The 21,263-nt window shown below is 38.7% G+C and overlaps 1 protein-coding gene across 2 annotated transcripts in view; it reads right to left on the bottom strand.

Annotated features, from left to right (window-relative positions):
• The window catches only part of LOC124291890 (cyclic AMP-inducible protein BP74-like), a 61,077-nt gene extending 51,626 nt beyond the window's left edge, over nucleotides 1-9,451 (bottom strand). For both annotated transcript variants that reach the window (XM_046728953.1, XM_046728954.1), the window contains exon 1: nucleotides 9,336-9,451. The gene's annotated coding sequence lies outside the window, so the exon portion shown is untranslated. The remainder of the gene's footprint in view (nucleotides 1-9,335) is intronic.
• Between the last annotated feature and the right edge of the window lie 11,812 nt (nucleotides 9,452-21,263).

Genomic DNA, 21,263 nt, shown 5'->3' with positions numbered 1-21,263 from the left:
CCTTGTAGAGAACACCAAGTGGGCAGGATAGAACTCCGTCACACATTCTAATGAATTGTATTACCAGTGTTTGATGGTGATTCACAACCATGTTTATGCTTTAGCCTGAATCGTACAATGGATGTCTTAAGATTATGGAACCTGTCGTTGTGACTTTTGTTAATATCAGTTGTAAAGAACGCAGAAAGAGAAAGAACGTAGATATTGGGCATTTTAGCACACATTCTCACCAACGGGGATCATAGTCAAGTGCACGAAAATGCAAGTAAAAACATTTGTGTACCTTTCAATTTATGGGCAATAACCTGTAAAAAGTATATAGTGATTATAGCTGTCGAATTTTGCTGTCTCCTGACGTACATTTACAATTTTATGGAGTACCCTATGGTTAAACCTGCTTGATGAATGTGTGACAACGGAAATAAGAGGTTAATGTTAATAAATCTCCCATTGCCTTTCTTTAGATCTGTAATAAGCCGCCTTAAAAGAAGATATTTCACATTAAAAGAGTTTTTTCAGAAGAAGTACCAGATATTAATCAGCACGTGTCAAAGCGCATATTTGGATGAGTTGTTCAAATACACAAAGCTGAACAACCCCATGATACGTCAAAGGTAATCCTGGTGTTTGATGTGATGCCAATTGCTTGCTGATTACATATCATGTTGACGTTAGAACCGATCCTTGTGTTTGAAAGAAGTTACACGCATGTTCAAGCAGCGTAAATGAAATACCGTGAAATATCGCAATGAAAGAACTGTTGCTAGATCTAATTCCCTGTGTAAGTATATCATTAGAGCTTTCCCTTTCAAAGGAATAAAACTACCGGGTATTAACACGTGCCAAAGCAATTAATGCCATCGTTAACGCCTTATATCAATCCGGATCGAAATACAAAGGCATAAGGCTTATTTGCAAGAGCATGCATTGTAGAATTCTTTGCCTAAGTACATTGATTATGTATCGAGTGCAATAAAACCGTTTTTATTGCTCACACGTGGTATACTTGTCACCTGGCATACGCATATATGACTGTAATGTATTACTGAGGGTTGAAATATATTACAGTTGGAGGTTGGGTGAGGGAGGGGGTAAAGTGGTTCTTGGCGTGTGGTGGGACATTGAACTATTTCCGAAAATGATTAAAGCTGTGTTCATTGCAGCCTAAGAGCAAATGTGTCAATTTAAAATGATGGCAATCACTGTTTTCGCGTAGAGTGGTTTCTCCTATCGATCAGAGGTGAGCATTCGGTACACAGTGTCAACCAAAGCAATATTTTGCAATATTCACGACTGGGTGAAAACGGTAGTTGTAATACAGAACAGTGTCAGAAGGAATTTGTGTTCGCAAATTTCCTGGTATGAAAATGGTGCATTCTTGTATGGACCCCACCTTGTATCGACATCGTTCATCTCTGTATCATAAAAATGTTATCTATACTTTTATCGCAATCATAAGAAGTGACAAATACAAGTGAAATCTGGAATCAGAGTAGAAAAATAATATGTTGACACCAGGTATTCTCGGCTGACCCGTCTTGTCCTACTGATGACACCAACGTGTATGACGGTCGATATAACGAACCCTTCAAAGTGATTATCTCAAGTTTTGATTGACGATAATCTCAAACGTTGAAACGTTGCAATTGTTCGCATTTCCTTGAACAGTCACTTACGAAAAGTAGTGCCAGTGAGACGTCTAGGATTGTTTTACTACACAGTGTGTAAAGGAGAAATATAAACATATTTTCTGATGTATATCTGTGGCTTCCATTGCTTCAGCACATAAGTATGATGATGGTATACGTGATAAGGTTAAGACAACAATTCTCGTGATAAAGCTACATGCTTGGTAACGTTTTATAGGTTCGATTGAGATTACATTTCTCGTTACCTTACAAAGGAAAAGGGGGCAGTGGGGTAGCCTAATGGTTAAAGCGTTGGCTCGTCACGCCGAAGACCCGGGTTCGAATCCCCACATGGGTACAATGTGTGAAGCCCATTTCTGGTGTCCCCCGCCGTGATGCTGCTGGAATATTGCTAACAGCGGCGTAAAACCAAACTCAGTCAGTCAGTCAGTACAAAGGAAAGGATAAAGACCATATTTCTCTCAATAAATGGGATTAAGACACTTCCCTTCCCATATAGCTGGAATATTGCTGAGCGCAGCGTAAAACTAAACTCACTCACTCACTAAGTACTCAACCACGCGTGCCGAATTAAATTCCAGAAAGTCGACTTGTTACTGAATGAAAAGGCTTGAAGACCACATTGTCCTTTTGTGAAACAGATGGGGGCGCGTTGGGCGAGCTGTCTAAGGCGCCAGGCTAGTAATCCAGCGAGCTTGGAGGTGCCGGGATCGAGCCCACCTGTGACCGGGTGTAAAAAGCCTTGGAGTCAACTTTGTGTGCAGACTCTTTCAGTGTTGTCACAACCCTGTGCACTTAAAAAGAACCCACGAATCCGTTGGTATATGACCAGATGGTGGCCACATGAATAGGTGCAAACACCTAGTTGCGGGTACAGCAACGTGTCGTGAACTGGGACAAAGTACTGTGACTATGTGTCCCAGTCCACCCAGCTGTGAATGGGTACCTCGTAAGGATGGGAAAGCCACAGTAACTCGGTGCGCCTAGTAGGCAGCAAGAGTTGTATGATCCCCCCTGGGAGATGAATTTTGTAATGACAGTGTTGCTACATTTTATTTTTGCTTCTTGAACAACTGAAAGGGCTATTTATTTGAAATGAGACATCCAGCTGCGATGACGCGTGCTGAATGCCCAAGAAACATCAAACGGGGAAAAGAGGAAGCCGGGGAAATAACCTCACAAAATCAGAGGAGTTCTTCTGTCAAGGTCACGGTCAGATCTTTTGGGGGAAACGGTGCAGCAGACTATGGTACAATGGGTTTAAAAATGCTACTCACACAGATTTCAATGTTCAGATTTTTTTCTGTTAAGTGGGGACTCCCTATCATCTGTCTCGTTATCAATGTATTCTCGCACAAAGACATTTGCTACTTAACAAAACGTCATTTTAGACTGCTAACGAAGGCTTTGGATTTCATCTATTCAATTTATACTCTCGGTGAAGAAGCTTTAGCAGGGAAAAATCAATGACAACTAGAAAAACATGTCACTGCAAAAATTCAACGGTGACGTAAATACTTCAGTTTAACAAAATATGGGTCATATCAAATACTAACGCGTTATAGAAAGTGAAACAACTTTGGAAATGCGTCCTGCTTATTGAAGTTAAATGAACTAAACTGAATTTTAATGTACAAAGTGTAAAGTTGTTCTCTCAAAATCAATTCGATCAAAATCGAACTGGCAGTATATTTAAAATTAAAAATTGAATTACTGAAGCTAATGCCTTACCTATATTTAACGTTGTATCGCGTATTGCTGATACTCGATTGTCCCCTTCTTTCTGACGGACCAGTTTATATTCAAGGGGGCTTAAACGGTGACAGACATATTCCTTGGGTCACGACTGCAATACATTAGTCCTTTTGGGAACCTAGAATTAATTCATTTCATGACCCCCTGAACACTCGTTTGTTGTTGTAAATCCTCAGCCAAACCTATTTTCGTCACCTATTTTCTTGAACAACTTATGTTATTCAATGAAATTAGCAGGCGACGTCTGGAATATCCGATGGATAACTCTACAGTTCTAACCTGCGGAACAAACAGTTAAAGATCTTTGTGAAAAAGCAGTATTAAGGAAGTGCTTTTTGATAACGGTTTTGTGTGTTGGGTGTACTGTTCAACATTTTCTTAGAAAATAGTCATCTTTTGTTAAAGTAGTGGTGCTCAGAAAACGATGCGTTGTAAAATTTTACTGGTTACGTGTACCTGTAATCTGTACAGAAGAAATCTCATTCATCCCTTATACAGTTAATGTCACTCACAAATTTCACTATTTTTATGATTGAGTACGTGAGTCATGATCCTAGCCCAGCTAAGAATTTCATTTTGTCACAACGTTATCACAACGTTATTCTGTGGACTCCCATATATGTTGTCATAACGTTGTGGCCTGACGTTGTGATACTTCATTTATACGTCGCCACAGGGTTAAAGTTATTTGATGCTATCGTATTTTATGTTGTATTAACGTCCTATTAACTTTATAGCTGAATAGTTATCCCAGTAGTTGTATTGGTCGTGTGTTTTCTGGAGCTGTATTTGAATAGTGACACCAAGTTATAAGAAACGTTGTTATAACGTTGTAAGGAGGAGCCCAAAGCAAAACGTTTCCTCAACGAAAACTTGCAGCGGCGTTATTACGTTGTGGCACAACGTTATAGAATGACGTAAAACTAATGTTGCGACAACGTTGTGTCATGACTTTACCAATCTACAACCTTTCCACAACGTTAGCTGGGAACTTCCCAAAATGATCAGGGCTGAGGATATGGATGAGATAATCACGCAAGGGTAAAGGAGTTGGGTTAATAACACTCTTAAAACTATTCCCCTCTCGTTACCAATTTTGTAACGGCACCCACAGGTTGCTGAAAGAAATGAATTACAATCATGGAGAACTATGGGTACGAACCCACGATCACCTGACTTCGACATGCATGTCTTAAGAGCGACTGAGATGACCAGACCAAGACAGTACCAATCATGGAGAATTGTGGATTCGAATCAATGATCACATGACTCCGACCCACCTAGAGGACGCAGAACCTTAGATGACAAGACCAAGACAGTACCAATCAGTGCGACTTGCGGATTTGAACCTAATCACAGGACACCGGCATGTGTAAGGGATCCAACTCTGGAGAACAAATCTCGTCGGCACAGAAGGCTGGGCAAAGGAAATCTCAACCAGGAAGACGTGCGGGTTCAAACCCCATCACATCATTAAGGGACGCACCAATGCAAAGCGAGTGTCGGTGCCTTAAATACTCAACGAACCCGTGAAGGTCCGGGTCAGAATAGATCTTCAGTAACCCATGCTTGTCGTGTAAGAGGCGGCTAACGGAATCGGGTGGTCACCAACTTGGTGCACTCATGCCATCGTATCCCAATTGCATAGATCGACGTTCATGCTGTTGATCACTGGATTGTCTGGACCAGACTGGATTATTTACAGATCGCCGCCATATAGCTGGAATATTGCTGAGCGCGGCGTAAAACTAAACTCACTCACTCACTGAGTACTCAACCACGCTTGCCGAATTAAATTCCAGAAGTCGACTTGTTACTGAATGAAAAGGCTAAAAGACCACATTGTCTTAAAGACCACATTGTCCCAGCGAGCTTGGAGGGTGCCGGGATCGTGCCCACCCGTGACCGGGTGTAAAAAGCCTTGGAGTCAACTTTGTGTGCAGACTGTATGTATGTATGTATGTATGTATGTATGTATGTATGTATGTGTGTATGTATGTATGTATGTATGTATGTATGTGTGTATGTATGTATGTATGTATGTATGTATGTATGTATGTATGTATGTATGTATGTATGTAGTAACCTTATGTTATATATATCACTATGATCTCAAGTATCTTTTATATACTGCCATCTCCTGACGCGTTGGACTGGACATCCATTGACGTTGATCAAATTGAAAAAAAGCCCCAAGGTAAGATTTTGATTCTGAACACAGGGAGCAAATTCCTTTGTGAAGGATCTTAAGTCCTTGACTTTAAATGTCATAAAAATTACAGGATAACTTCTAGCCCCACATACCGAGACCTCTAACATTCCGACTAATATGCAGTTCACGTAGTCAATGAGGTCGGCAGAGAGGACGTCACTGTCCTCCCTAACGTAACAAATGTCCGTATATACATGTCACCTGATGGTGTTTATTGATCGGGGTGATCAACTTTCCTCCAGTGTGTATTTTCAATATCCAGTTCAGAAAAAAGAAAAACTGTGTATATAGATTATCAAATCATAAAAATACTTACACAATAAAATCTAAGACAATCGAAATATCCTGGGTTATCAAATGTTCGAGAATTTGAGTAAAGATGTGAATATACTTTTATGCCGCATTTAGTAAATATTACAGCAATATCTTGTCGGTGGATACGAAAAATGAGCTTCACATATTATACCTAACTGGTGTTCGAGACTGCACGTTAATACGATTTTTATATAAAATATCATATATTTTCTATGAAATCATATTTTTTAATCAGAAAGGTTTCTGCTGAAACAGCACAACAACCCCCACACTGACACCACCACACCTCCCCCACGGCCACACGCCCACACGCCCACACCCACCCATGTAGAACTCGAATAAGTGACCTTACTACACAATAGCGGTGATCCTGATGCGGTAAAGAAAGACATTCACATTGTCACTAAAGCTGTCTGACACACTGTGTTCGATAACGTGTCACATACCACAAGGTAGGTGTATGGTTACTTCATGTGTTGCCCAGAAAGACAGTGTGGTAGTATTTAAGCCTTTTCATTCAGTAACAACGGTTCGAATGGATTTAGGCACGCGTGGTACCGTTTTAAGAGTAATTGCCCGTGAACAAACAATGCATATGGACAAGGACGTAGAATCAAACAGTAATTAGACGTTCGCGCTAACATGACATGACTATTAAGGACCCTAATCTTGTAAACCTGGACAAGACTGGCCAACGCCCTGTCGAAAGCCTATGCTTTTTTCGAAACTGTTGAAAAACGCCCTTCCACACATCAGGCTTATACTCACAACTCTGATTGATGACAACATGGGCAAATTCTCCCTGGGGAATATCGACCTTGTAATGCTCTGTGTACAAGGTTCGATTTGAAGTAAAAAAACACACGAGTTTTCTATATCACGTATAATTAGGTGTAATGGCTTTCATCCCGGAGTAAGGGTTCGCTTCCTGGTCTGTATTGAAGTTGATTGTATTGGTACTGTAAAGTCCTTGTATTTCTGATGCCCTATATTCCGTGTCATTACGGTTCATTCACAACGTCATCGCCAAAGAATAATCAGTCTCGATTGACTGTTGTTAGGGGTAAAATAGTGATTGGTTTTATATGAATTAATCACCAAGCCGGTGTAGACACAAGGTGCTCGCGAAAATGGCATGTCTTGACGTACTGCCTGCATCAAAATATGACAACTGTCAAAATATGTAGGTGTTAGTTTTCTTCTTTATGCCAGACTCCTTCCATACCAAGAAACCCGTAAACTAATGAGTCTGAAGGAGAGAATCAATTGAACAGTACCATGAACATTGATTCTTGTCTACATATTTATAAGGAAGAATGGGTAGTTTCTGAATATTGCCATCGGGTTTGATCAAGTTTAATGGGTTACGAAGAATTTGTTTGTTGTTTAACACCACAGTAGTCCGTATTAGACGTTCGCGCTAACATGCCAATCAAAGAAGTCCCTATTACAGTGGTCTGTAAATAATCGAGTCTGGACAAAACAATCAAGTGATTAACATCATGAACATGGTACACGCAACCATGTCAGAGACCATGACCACCCGATCCTGTTATGACGAGCAAGGATTGAATTAGATCAATTCTCACCCGGACCTGCATAGCTCGATGCCGCAATATTGTCAGCTAAATTAAAACTATGACTGTGACTGTGGTCTTAAAATACTCGAGTTTGGACAAGATCAGCCAATGATTAATATTATGAACACTGTTGGGCTACGATGACGTATTCTAAGAAAGCCCGACCTTCACATTAACTAAGCCATATTGGACGACAGCCACCCATGTGTCTTAGCACTAATTCTAACGAGGGAACCCCTACGGGCAGCAGTTTACTGAAGGTTGGCCGTTGTTGGCGTTATTGACGTATATTTCGTTAAGGGCAAGATTTTGACGTTCATTTCCGTACTAATTTGATAAACATCATATATCCGTAACCTTTTGAATATTACACAAATTAATTATTATACAAATTAGTGATCACAACAGGTGTTCGCTAAAAGGGTAGGCATGTCCTGAAGGCCAGTCATTCTAACAATTTGCATGCAAAAGATTGCTTTTTGTAGCCTGACTGTGTTAGTGTGCTCTTACCATGAGATGTCGGTCGGTAAATAGATCAGACAATCGGGTGACGGACTAGAAGTTTCTACTGACACAATCGCACATTTACTGATTTACAAAAACAAGATAAAACTGTAATATTTAATATGATTTACTAATAATGGACAATATCAATAATACTGACAAATCGCCAAATGTCATAACTTTTGTGAAAGCGTATTAGTCCCGCACTCTAAAATACTTTTATCGTCATGTAAGTATAATCTACGTAGATGAAAGTATCTTCTATGTAGATGTATATGTAGATGTTAAAAAGATTAGATTGTGGCAGAAATTTATTTGTAAAATGTTTTGATATCATTGCATATGTTTTGATATCATTGCACAAATAGAGGTTTGTGGAATTTGATGATATCAATGAATAATATCAAGAACTGCATCAATAACTCATGAATAATATCGTGGTTGAAATTGGCGATTTTATTTTCCTTCACTTGATCCCGCACAAATAAATCAATTTATTCTCTACCATTCCAAACCTCGAATGTCCAGTATTAGTGCCTACGTGGTTTTATAATATGTCAAGGCTTATTGATATCAAAGAGCATGATACCATGCCCCATGAATAATAGCATGTCTACTCGCATGCATTATTAATGATCCACCAGATGAAGCTAGGCAATAATTACATTTGCGGTCACACCAATAGCAATTTTCATGTGTTCAAGCGGAACATTTCCACGTGTAAATTAATCTCAGACGCTTGTCAAAGAGCCTATATTCCCATGAATTTTGTAGAATGAAGAAATTACATAAACGGCGGTCAAGAGTTGCCACCTTCCCCCGCGTATGTAACCTGTTACTACTTTACCACATGTCATATTTGGGATTACACTTTCTCAGTAGAGTACAGATTCTAGTTCCGATGTACCCAACAAATGTTCTAGAATCTGTACATTATTGAGCAAATGTAATCCCAAATATATCATGTGTCACATTTAACCAAACTCTAAACGGCTTTGAGTATTAATATTATTTTTTTGTAATGAAAATAATGAATTGATTTGATACAGGTGCATTTAAAACGAATGAAGATGACAAATGGCAGATCCATATCAACTTAAAATTTCGTTGGGTATTATTAGATGTCCATAGCTTAAAGCCAAAAATATGTATGTCATAGCGCCAAGGGACTATCATCAGTGTATTATTACGCTTTACATTTTTCGAACCAAAATATGGAAAACATCATAGAAAATAGAAATAGTTCCTTATTATTATCAAACTATTGCAATTTGTCAACAAAATGAAATAGATTATCATGTATTTCAATCAATCACTCACCTATATCACCACTGGCGGCGAAGGCTATAGGCTGCGAGGATATCAACTCTCGGATCTGCCTTAATCGATTTCAGTAACAGTTATCAGGAAGCAGGATGTCTTGTACTCGTCTCCGTTCTCTCAGTCATTAATGCCGTAAGAGACGTCCATCACCTCGACGTCATTCATGAGCTCGCGTTTTTCTTGTCACGTGTATTGTCTCCTGCCAATCAGGCGAGACGCTGATTCCGGAGGGAATGTTTGCTTTCATCCGATTGGCTGCGCTCTGACGTTAGATAAGAAGGTCGTTAACGTCAGTTTTTAAGGGAAGCAATCTATTAAATGCGTTTTGTTGAGAATGTTTTGGTGCTCCGATCTGCTTCACGTACCTGTGATACAGATACTGTTATTTTTTCCTAGGCCGATACCATCATGGAACTCAACAAATGACTATTAGAAGCCTGAAAGAAAAATCCCTAAGGAAAACACAAATATTGTTTTCCTTCGAACATGAAATCTTCCCGCATCATCACGTAATAAAATAATGTTTTCTCACTGGTTGTGTTGATACATAAATTTAATTACTTTTTCATTTCAGTGAGATAATGTGAAAACGACGATTAAATTCATAATAAAATGAAAATCAAGGCGCTATCTGTAAAGTGAAATTCCATTTTATATGTCGATATTGCATTCAACGCCCAGATATGATCCAATGTACATGTAATAGAAGGCCCTGTTAGCATTCGAAAAGATACAATGGGACAAGTGTTTCCCAGAAGGAAAAGAAGACTGATGAAAAAATGGTGGTTTGTGGTTTTGTCTGAACAATAAGCATAAAGTGTTTCTAAAATATGTTTTTTTATTCTGATTCTTCTTTTCCATTTCAGCAAGGACCTTCGCGAAGTACAACGAGACAAATGAAGATGAGAACTTCACTTAATCTGTCGTTGTAGTTTCATGGCATCTATACTTCTTTGTAGGTATACGCTAAACGTACAGAAATGTGATAGTCGCCACCATGGTCTTATGCACAAAGTCTCAATCCGAAACAGCTTAAGCGCTCCATCTTGAACATGTGTGTATTTGTTGTTTAACGCAGCACTCAGTGAGTGAGTGAATTAAAATTTAACGTCACCTCGGCAATATTTCAGCCATATAGTGACGAGACATGTTTTACATATACAATAAATTTATTTGCTAAATAATCAGTCATCGAAGGACTGTAAAATAACTAGAGTATCACAGATGGAGTCTAAAACTAGCATGAACATGTAAAACTATTTTATTTACGAAGACAATACAATATAAAAACGGGCTATAGATCTCCAACAACTGAAGGTAGATCACCATACTAGGAACCATGGGGATTTACATTACTTTTGCTACCTGCATGGATCCTAACTGGATTTAAACCATCCCTTCAGCTATTGGCGATTGTTGGACAATTCAGCCGAAATTTAAATGAACAAAAATACTACGTTTAAAACTTCATACGTGAAAAGTCTACTTTGAAAGTTTTGGGGACTTACGTAACGCAGCACTCAGCAACATTCCAGTTTTACTGTTCAGATCACATACTCCAATGATTGATGCAATGAACAACAAATTTCGCGACTCTGGACCACGTTGACACACGTCCAACCCAGTCATCTCCTTGGATATAACACCAATTCCCCACAGAATTCACAATTTAGCCTCTATACAGCCATGTGGCGCTGAGTTTGGATTATGTTGTCAACCTGATAATGGATAAGCAAACTGCATCAACTTCAGAAAATTGTATTGCGAAAACGTATAAAGCTGAGCTTCTGACACAATACAACGTATCGGAGGCAGGAGGGGCCCAGTAGTCCAAGGCTCCACGATCCGCTATGTAGAGTTACGTCCCCTGGGATACCAGACCCCTATTATGGTGGGTGCCCTATTATAGTTCTAGGTTTATGAGAACCTTCCTCCTGATACACCATTTCGATCTTTCCTCCCACATCTAGCTGACACACCGTGATACGAGGCATCTAAATCAACAAGAAAGCGGGAGGCCGAAAACATACATATGAAACATATTTTGCACAAACTGGGTTATTTGGTTTACAAATATTAAAATAATTACTTGGTAATAGTATTTCAATTTATTTATGATGATGATGAGTCGTCTTGCTTCATTTTTGCTTTTAAAAATTATGTAAATATTATTATATACATATAAAATCTATTTATATAGCGCAGAGTTCCAGCTCGGCTACTCACAGACTGCTCCCTCGATCATAGGGTGATCAGTCTCAACGGCACTTCGTATTATCAATCCCAACTCCCCGGGGATTATACAACTCTTGCAGCCACTAGGCGCACCGAGTTAATGTGGCTTTCCCATTCACAGCTGGGTGGACTGGGACACATACTCACAGTACTTTGTCCAAGTTTACTGCACGTTGCTGTACCCGCAACTAGGTGTTTGCACGTATTCATGTGTCCACCATCTGGTCAATTACCATTTGTGGGTTCTTTTGAGTGCACGGGGTTGTGTATTGTTCACTAGGGGTTGTGACAACACAGAAAGAGTCTGCACACAAAGTTGACTCCAAGGTTTTTACACCCCGTCACAGGTGGGCTCGATCCCGGCACCTGAAGGTCGCTGGCCATGGATTACTAGCCTGGCTCCCTAGACACCTCGCCCACCACGCCCCTCATATGTAGACGAAAAAGATCAAGCTGACTTATTTGATTTAAATGTCCACAGGTAGGAGTATATTTATTTATCACATCAGGATATTAATTTCCACGGCTGTGGAGGAAATTGGGATAAGAAAAAACTTTAATTATTTCACATCGGATTGAAAATTCAAGTTGGCGGGAGATAGGAAATACATGGAAGAAGTATGAACAGCCTATCTAGAACACTTTTCAACGCGGTGATACGCCCAACTTACACACACGCATTTATAAGTTCCGAGACCCCAGAGTATGGTTGCCAACGGGAGTACAAGCCTGACTGGGCCAAGTAAGAGTCACCACAGCACTTTTTTTATCCAGTGCTCACAATCCCGGGATAATACCAGTCACATAGTACTGAAATATCTGTCAATATACATCACAGATCAAGTCATTTGATTAAGCATTTAGAAAGCGTGTAAAAGGATCAAGGCGAATTTCCCAAAATACGGAATTCATTTTTCGGACCTTTCAGGCGTGCAATCTGTATCGAGTTTCTGTCGTTGAAATTGCAAGACCTGAAAGGCCAGAGGTGTTATTGCATCATGTCAGCATATTGATGACGAGAGACAGGGCACATATATAATACATCCACTGACAAATGTTTACATGTGCTTGCCACCATATGTAATTGCTATTACACAAGAGCCCGGTTCAATTCATTTTGTGAATATGATTCAGAACCTCTGACTGATTTCGGAATGTGTCCCTTCTCGTGTCATAAGGAAAGCTACTGAAAATAGGTGTTACGACTGTCGAACATGGACTGAACATAAAAAACTTGTCGGTATATTCCGTCTAATGTAAAATTAGATATTCATAATAAATAGGTAATCACGAAACTCAATGATCAAGTGAGTTTAGTTTTACGCCGCTTTAGCATTATTCCAGCAATATCGCGGCTGGGGACACCAGAAATGGGCTCCACACATTGTACCCATGGGGAAATCGAACACAAATTCTGGTGTCCGTCCGAAAGACAATTTCTGGTGTCCGCCGGCGTGATATTGCCTGAATATTGTTAAAAGCGGCGTATAACTAAACTCACTCTCTCAAATTCAGATAACAAAGAAAAAGGTGAAAAATGTCTTCTGAGTGTGTTTTAATATTTTTTTCATACGTAGCAGCTATTATTTCCTCACATAATCCGTAAAAGAACGAGTTGGTTTTATGGGCACTTCGTGCTCTTATCATGATCACCCAGAACCTGGAGAGTTGCATACCCAATGACAAGAAAATCCAAATTATCAGAAAGAACTTCGAAATAAGTCTGCTGTACAATTCGACCTACATGATAAGCATGTTTTTATAAATCCCTTGCAGAGAGTGATGCTACAAGGTGTTTGCGTTGTCAGTGGTATTATATCAAGATAGGCCGCTGAGGCTTCTAATCTTGCCAACAGCACAACAAGCGATCCACCATCACCTCTTACGAGATCTAGACCGTTGTCTTCTCCTTTGTGAACTAGCCCAGCACGCTATCCCAACCAAGGCCGTCATCCAGTATACCAGGTCTAAGTAAACATGTGTAATTTTCTTGAGTAACACGTACATTGATCTCCTGAAGAGATAACGGCATCATGTTTTGTTGCTAAAATGAATGCCTGGTCTCTGAAACTATTACCAACTAGTATAATGTAAATTTAGTTTGTAGAAAAAGCGACATAATAATAACGTATTTATATCACCCGACTTACGAAGACAAAACACAGACTCCGTCCTCTGCTGCATTCACGGCTCATGAAGTTCTAATTAAGCTAGAAGTGTTTTCAAAACGTTTCACGGGGCATTTCTCTTAACCTCAGATCTTGTTCATTAGGTAATGACAGTCACTGTAAACAGTTCATAGTATGAAGTGAGTGGCGTTAACTTAACACACATAAATCTATTGAAGAAACTGACACTCATGGGTAAATGAATCAGGCATCAAGAAGACATTATTATGCTTAGTACAAAATATTTATGAACAAAACAATAAGACCAACTAACGTGAGTAACAGGGGGATGGTTAAAGCATTCCACTATTAATGGGAATCTTCTACATTTGTACTTACGGTCTATGAATTTTGTAAAGTTTCACTATTAAGTGTTTCAGAGACACTTAAATTAACTTCAAAGTTGCTTTGATCTTCTGAAATACCAACACGTGCACACTAAGTAATGGTTGTCGTTTCTTGCAAACACTTCAGTGTAAAGAACTCATGTAATTATCTTAACACACACATAGATTGAAGCGATTAGATCACCTGGAATAACTATTACAGTGTCATCGAAACAGAGAACTTAGTTGATCTCGTCCGAGTATAATGTGTACAGAGTATCATTAGCACAAATTTGTATGACCAAAGTAAACTGGACATGAAAGAAACAGTCAATTGTACAGACGGATGGTAACAGGAAAGGGTGTGACAAAGAAACTATTGCTCTGCCCAAGGCATATCTTCTAAATGATTGATACTTCAATAGCAACGCCTCTCAAACCACTGATGCAAACACACAGGTTCAGTACATACACGTATATGCTTAATTAGTCAGACATGCAAGGAAGGCGGCTTTGTTTTTCGTCCGATAATTCAAGTCCCATATTTACCTTGTCAATGCCGACTGATTATCAACTATTGCTCCCTGTCACTACAAACCATTGTATAACCTCAAATGGAATTATTTATGAAGCTGATTTATTAGGGTCTCGCCAAGTATTCGTAATACTGATGGCATTTTTTCGTGATAATATTAATATTTTTGTGAATTCATCACGATTGTTAAGTGGAATGGATGATTTGATTAATGTGAGCCTGGCTTTGTGAAATGATGCTTGCTGGAGAGGTGAAGTACGTAACGTGATCAAACGTCTCGTGGAATGCACCTGTTAAAATGAAAAATGATCGCGAATCGTAAAAAATGGCCTCATCATTGATGATTTGGCTTGGATTATCGCACGTGTGAAATTCTTCAGTATGGTTTGAATTGATTTTAAACTACACCATTCAGATCTGGACGAAGTAGTAGTATGGGTCATGCCGTGCAACGATTTGTCGGTGAAGCGCTTTGCATATGCCACTCTATGGTTATGGGATAAGCCTGTATATAAAAAACTAAAAATATGACAACAGATAGTGAAAGAAAATGATAGCAACAGACATATGCCATTTGTTTTCTTGGAAAATTCCATCTACCCGGTATTAACTTGCATTCTCTTAACACAGTGAAGCTGAACGTGCGTTAAGCGGTTTATATCTGGCATTGTATCAAGTGTAAAATAATTCCCGAGCACATGGTATCTTCACTGTTTGAAAGTGAAATTCGACCGTAAACACATTTATGATCGCCAGATTCGTACTATGGACTCTGGTTTTCTTAGAGATGTTTTCTACTTATGGGAATGTATCTTGTCGCTTTTTGTCATAAGAGACTCAAGTCCCAACGATAAATTCTGTGCGATCATTACAAGATGTAGGAATAAAGGTATTTTACTATTTAGTTGAGATTTGCAAAGGTTATGAAAGTGTTTTGTCACAATATGGTGAAAGAAATTCTTTCACAAGACATAAGGCTCCAACGTGTATCACAGGGGTCGTACATGTCTGTCTCAGTCCCCTAAGGCGCCCCAATTGCCATTTGGATCTTGAGCTTCTCCCATAGAATCCCGAAATTGTGGGTTTGAATCCCGTGTTGGCTCTGATTATGATTCTAGATTTATCAGTACTCAAGTATTAGCTATAGCTGTCCTACAATTGTCCCTTACTGCGAGTGAGCGCGTGCGTGAGTTGGGTTTTACGCCGCTTTTAGCAATATTCCAGCAATATCACGGCGGGGGACACCAGAAATGGGCTTCAAACAATGTACCCATGAGGGGAATCGAACCCGGGTCTTCGGCGTGACGAGCGAACGCATTAACCACTAGGCTACCGCCCAATTGTCTCTTACTGCGTTGCCAAACGGGCATATCACTTACACAGTTTTCTTAAATTGCTTTTATCAGCAGAATCTCTTATGCAGCACGCGCTATTCAAACTGACTGATTATTTTAGATCTTTGAGGACATTTAGAAGTGGAATGCATAAGGAAAGCAAGATTTATGGATGTCAACTTCTTTATTGTGAATAACACGACGTTTCGGAGTGTATGCTTACTCCTTCATCAGGTGATTAGTTTAGCTTCAGCAGCATGAGAAAAATGCCCTCTCGAGTCACTGGATTTTGTGGTCTATCGATCAGATTGCTTGGTTTGATCAGAGGCTGTCTTCACATGGCAGGAGCACTGCTTTGAGGAGTCATTTACACAAACTCCTACTTTTCATGAAAAGTGACAGGACAAGCAGGACATTGCTATTTAGCCCAGTAGAAACTATTTCAGAGGTATAGTCAACTCTGGATATTCTACTTTGTTGATGTTTCTCACACGTCTAACTGACATGATGATATGCACTCAAAGACTGTTCACAGCGGTTTCATCGGCCGGCTTTTTATAGAAAAAAACTGTGAACAGATCGAACAATTATACTTTATAATTTTATAATTAATATATTAATAATAACTGAGGAAGTATTTTAATCACGATTCATTTTTCAGTTACAAATCAAAACAATATAACATAAAATTATGTAGTACTACGTATTTTTATCAAATGTTTTTACTCATTGGAGAAGAAAGCAGCTTCGCATGTCTACCTCTGTGCTTTTACAAATTGGTTCATAAAGTCAGCTAGAAGAAAACAGCAAAGAGTAAAATACTACTGACAATATCTCTCTCATATACAGTTCAGCTGTGTAAATTCAACAAAACATACACTATAATTCAAACAGTGATCAAAATATCGTATATGAATGGTCCCCTTTAAGCTGTTGTTACAGCTGCCCTGCACACAGCTTCGCTAGGCTAAGCTGAAACAATAACATCTAGAATACAATAAATCAGATATTGTCCAGCAATCTGCAAACAGATCCAAACCTAAGCGTGTATATTTCACAACTTTCAAGGTATATCGACCATGCTCTGTCCAGGATAGTTAAAAAGAGCGTTATAGACACACGCTGAAAAGATCAGAATCGCATCACTGCTCTTGAACGCCACACTGAGCAATAATTCGGCTATATGACGGCAGTCTGTAAATAATCGATTCTGGACCAGACAATCCAGTGATGGACATCATATGCATCGATCTACGCAACGTAGCCGCCTCTTACGACAAGTTAGACCAAATCTATCCAGATCTTTACGGGTTAAAGCACTTGCAATGTTTATGACATTCCCAAATTTGATGCAAAAGGGACAAAATGTTATCTTAATATGAAATTCCATATTTTGACTTGTAGTGGAGTAATTTCATATTCCGTCCTTGTAACGGCGAAAACCTGGCCTGATTTTTCATGAGTTTGTGACATGTTGACAGTATACTCACATCTTTGGTAGACTCGATTAATCCCAACTATTTAAAATTAAACCAAACACATGGGCATGGTATCGTCGGAACGTCGGAATCGCACAATGTACTCTTTACCTAATGCAATATTCTTACGATTTTGGAAAGGGATGTGTCGCTCTTATTTACATATGTAAGATGTAGCGTTCTTCCTGCAGTACAGCTACACGCAGTTCTGAATATCCGCGAATATCTGATTACCACTACCCCCCCCCCCCCCACACACACACACACACACACACTCTCCTCAGTGTTGAGAAACTATCGATGATATAAAACATGTTTAAAGGAAAGTTTTCCATGGGATAACATTCGAATTTATAATCCATTAATTCCTTTATTTTACGATAATCATTGCGAAAACATTTTTGTTTTCATTAAACAATAAATGCAAATGTAACAACACAAGTAGGCAAAAATGAAGTGAACAACAAAATAGATGCACAAATCAATTATTGATGTTTGAACGCACTCAATAAACCTTTGCTCCCATATCAAGGTATTGATTAGACAACATTGCATGATTGGGTACCACTACTTGAGAATTTTATGTGATAGTTATATTTGGCATTGGTAAGGAGTAATAATGTTTAAAAGAAACCAAATTCAGGCATTCATATTGTGATATGAGATGCAAGAAATGACGTAAACAATGATAAATGGTTGTTGATTATAATTATCTGGTACCTTCCCATTATGACTACTTCCAACATGTCTACTCCCATTTTGTCTACTCTGGAACATAAACATATAACGGAGCTCCCTACACTTAATAATGTACTGTACCTGTATAGCTGATTAAACCCAGTTTGTCTATTCTTTGAAATATATCAATTATCTTATGGCGTTACAGGATGCATTCTCAATACACAGACATATAAAAAAGTATCATTTGCAAAAATATAAGTACCATTCCAAATTTTAAGTACCATAAGCAATGTGCATTTGCGAAAAATACTTGACATATATCATGAATGTCTTCTGTGGAGTCTAAAACAATTATTTTACCGTACTTAAGCTAGTTTCTGCTCTTTTTCAAACAATAAAATCAAAAGTATTTTGATGTGCTTAATCATTCATTAATTTAGATCTGGCTGCATACAAGTTTCCTTAATCTAGCCTGGGCACAGAGATACATTTTAAAAGTTTGGTTGTATTTTTCTGAAAATCATACATATCGAAACTTTTTTACATTTTTCAAAATATTATTTTCTTACAATGTATCAGACACAAAGGAAGCATGTGGTCATCGTTTTCCTTAAGTACTGCCTGCTTAGAAACGTTGTAGATGGTCGTCTAGACACACAGGTCTCTGATGTTCTACAGTGTATTGTTAATATACGCGCAGCATACCTATCAGCACGCATTAGTGGCGTGCATGTGTCAATGCTTCATTACTCAGCTGTGACTGAACTAAATGGTGCTGTCTCCGCCATTGTTGTGACACTCATGCAGATGGTGGGGACCAACCATGTCCATACTTCCACATACTGTGAACATGTGAAGAGACACGTAAATCAAGCTTTCACTCAAGGATATGACACGTTGGTTAGAAGTATCCCATACAAATCACATGTTTCCTTGTACAATTACCTCCGTAAATCTTGGGCTTTGGCTATCACAGTGCTTTGTGTTTGGGAAATTGTGAACGAGGCAGGTGTATATGAAAACCTATAATTAACATCTATCGATTGTACATTTATAAAGCAGGTAGAATCACTCCGTACTGAAACTTCCATTAGTGTTCACAAGAATATAAAACAAATTTGTGCATATTTCAGTTGTATTTTGGACAGGTAGCTGATCCTTAAGAGGATATGAACTGCATGTAAACATTTGCGATAAAAGCAGTTTTCATCACTGAGAGATTTCAATCATCTCTGCGAAAAGATGAGTTCGACAATTTCATGAGTATCACTTATAATTACTTGAAATGACCAAGAAACTGTATACTAGCTATGTTTATAATAGATTGAACCCGTAAATGCATTGAAATCAAAAACCGAAAGTATGAAGCACTGCCCATAACTCCTTGCACCAGTCAAAATGACAGCCGTTAATGTTTTGTTCGTGGAAACCCCGGCTGTTTTAGTATCGTGATACGTATCGTATCGGCACCCTTATATCGGGATTCGTATTGTATCGCAGCTTACGTGCACAATACTTTGGCAATATGTCGTCGTGACTAAACTTTTAGTATCGTGATGTATCGTATCCCAGGTTATATGCCAATACCACCATTAGCCTTTTAGTACGATCGACCTAAACAGATTAATCAATCAAACAACAAACGGCTGGCAAATATTATCTTTGCATTAAATAATGTGTTTTTTGTAAAAATATTATTCACAATTAATGGGGTTTAACTTGAGTTTGAAAAGGTAAAATGATGTAAATCATTGGTCTATGGGCACACCTTTAGTAGAATAGAAAAAACCCCAAAACGTTATATATGGAAGCAAAAACGGTTAATTTAATACCAACTGTTAACTCTCAAGAAGACAGTATTTCAAAACCTTTCGCACGTCAATAAAGATGTTCGCAGTAAACTGCAGCGCTGTAGTCTCATGCAGATTTTTTTGGTTCCCATGAAATGCTTTGAATCGATGAACACAATGATATTTCAACCTATGTCGCCGAGAAGCAGGTTCTTGTGTGAGGAACGAGGGCAGTGTGCTTGGATGTCATCAATTTGTTAACGGACTGCGCAACATGGCATATTACAACTTTGCCCCAGTTGGCGCTCATACGACTCATGCCCAGGGGATTTTGTATCAAGGTTATGCCATTCAAGGCCTTCATTATAATGTATACATACACACGCTTTCTGGAAATGTAATTACAGGAAGCACGTTTTGAAACTAAAAAGTAAATATAGGCTTCCGGTTCTTCATCATTAACTGACATTAACCCATACTTGCAGAGGGCGGTCTAAGATTGTTATCCACTTTTGTGAGCTGGCTTCTCATGGCAGGTAATGAATGGAATGAGATGTCATTTTACCAGTAAATAATTGTTTCCATACTTTTTTTACACTGCAAACGTGCGTCCCAAAACACGGGACGATATGCAGCTGAGTGAACTTAGATTAGGTAATTTATTAGACCTGGGTCGGGGAAATCAACCTCTTAAATCTTAAAATTGACTCCTTTCATTTGAAAGCTTTCATGGAATAAAACCAAACCGGCTTTTATGTGAAACTATGTGAATTAACAAATGAAACCTGAACATTTCATGGGCATTCTTGATCCCATAAAATGTTTTCTGATGAACTAAACATCATAGTTGATGAATGTATCCCTAAGTCCTCTGCGGTTCCTTACATATGAAAACCATGGCCATGCTTAAGAAACTTAAACTCTACAAGTAATGTGAATGGTTCAACCACTAAACAATTTACTCAGCTTCATTCACACCTATACAGCAGGTTTCCATCTTCAACAATAGGAGAGAAAGGCGTTTTTGAAGTTCCCGTTCCCAAAAAGGGACGATATGCATAAATGAGTTAAGACGAAGTTTATCATTATGAGTTTCAGGTTATGAAAAGATGATCACTCATTGGGTCATTTAAGTACAGATTCGCAAAGTTAGAGCACTTCTTCAACTATTCTGAATGTTAAATGAAAATGCGTTTCCTCAGAATAAAGATTTGACATTTATATTAATGGCAAAATGGCACAAGTAGAACGTAAGTTTTTTCTGGATAATTGATACATATGAATAGAGTAAACGCGTCCTCGAAACGAACGCTTCAAAGCACATGGCATATTAAACTAGTTCACAAGACAAGGAAGTATCATATAACTAACAGAATCG

The sequence above is a fragment of the Haliotis rubra genome, unplaced genomic scaffold (assembly GCF_003918875.1).
Source record: "Haliotis rubra isolate DU_JTF1 unplaced genomic scaffold, ASM391887v1 Scf500, whole genome shotgun sequence".
NCBI lineage: Eukaryota > Metazoa > Mollusca > Gastropoda > Lepetellida > Haliotidae > Haliotis > Haliotis rubra.
This window is presented reverse-complemented; position numbering and strand designations above follow the sequence as displayed.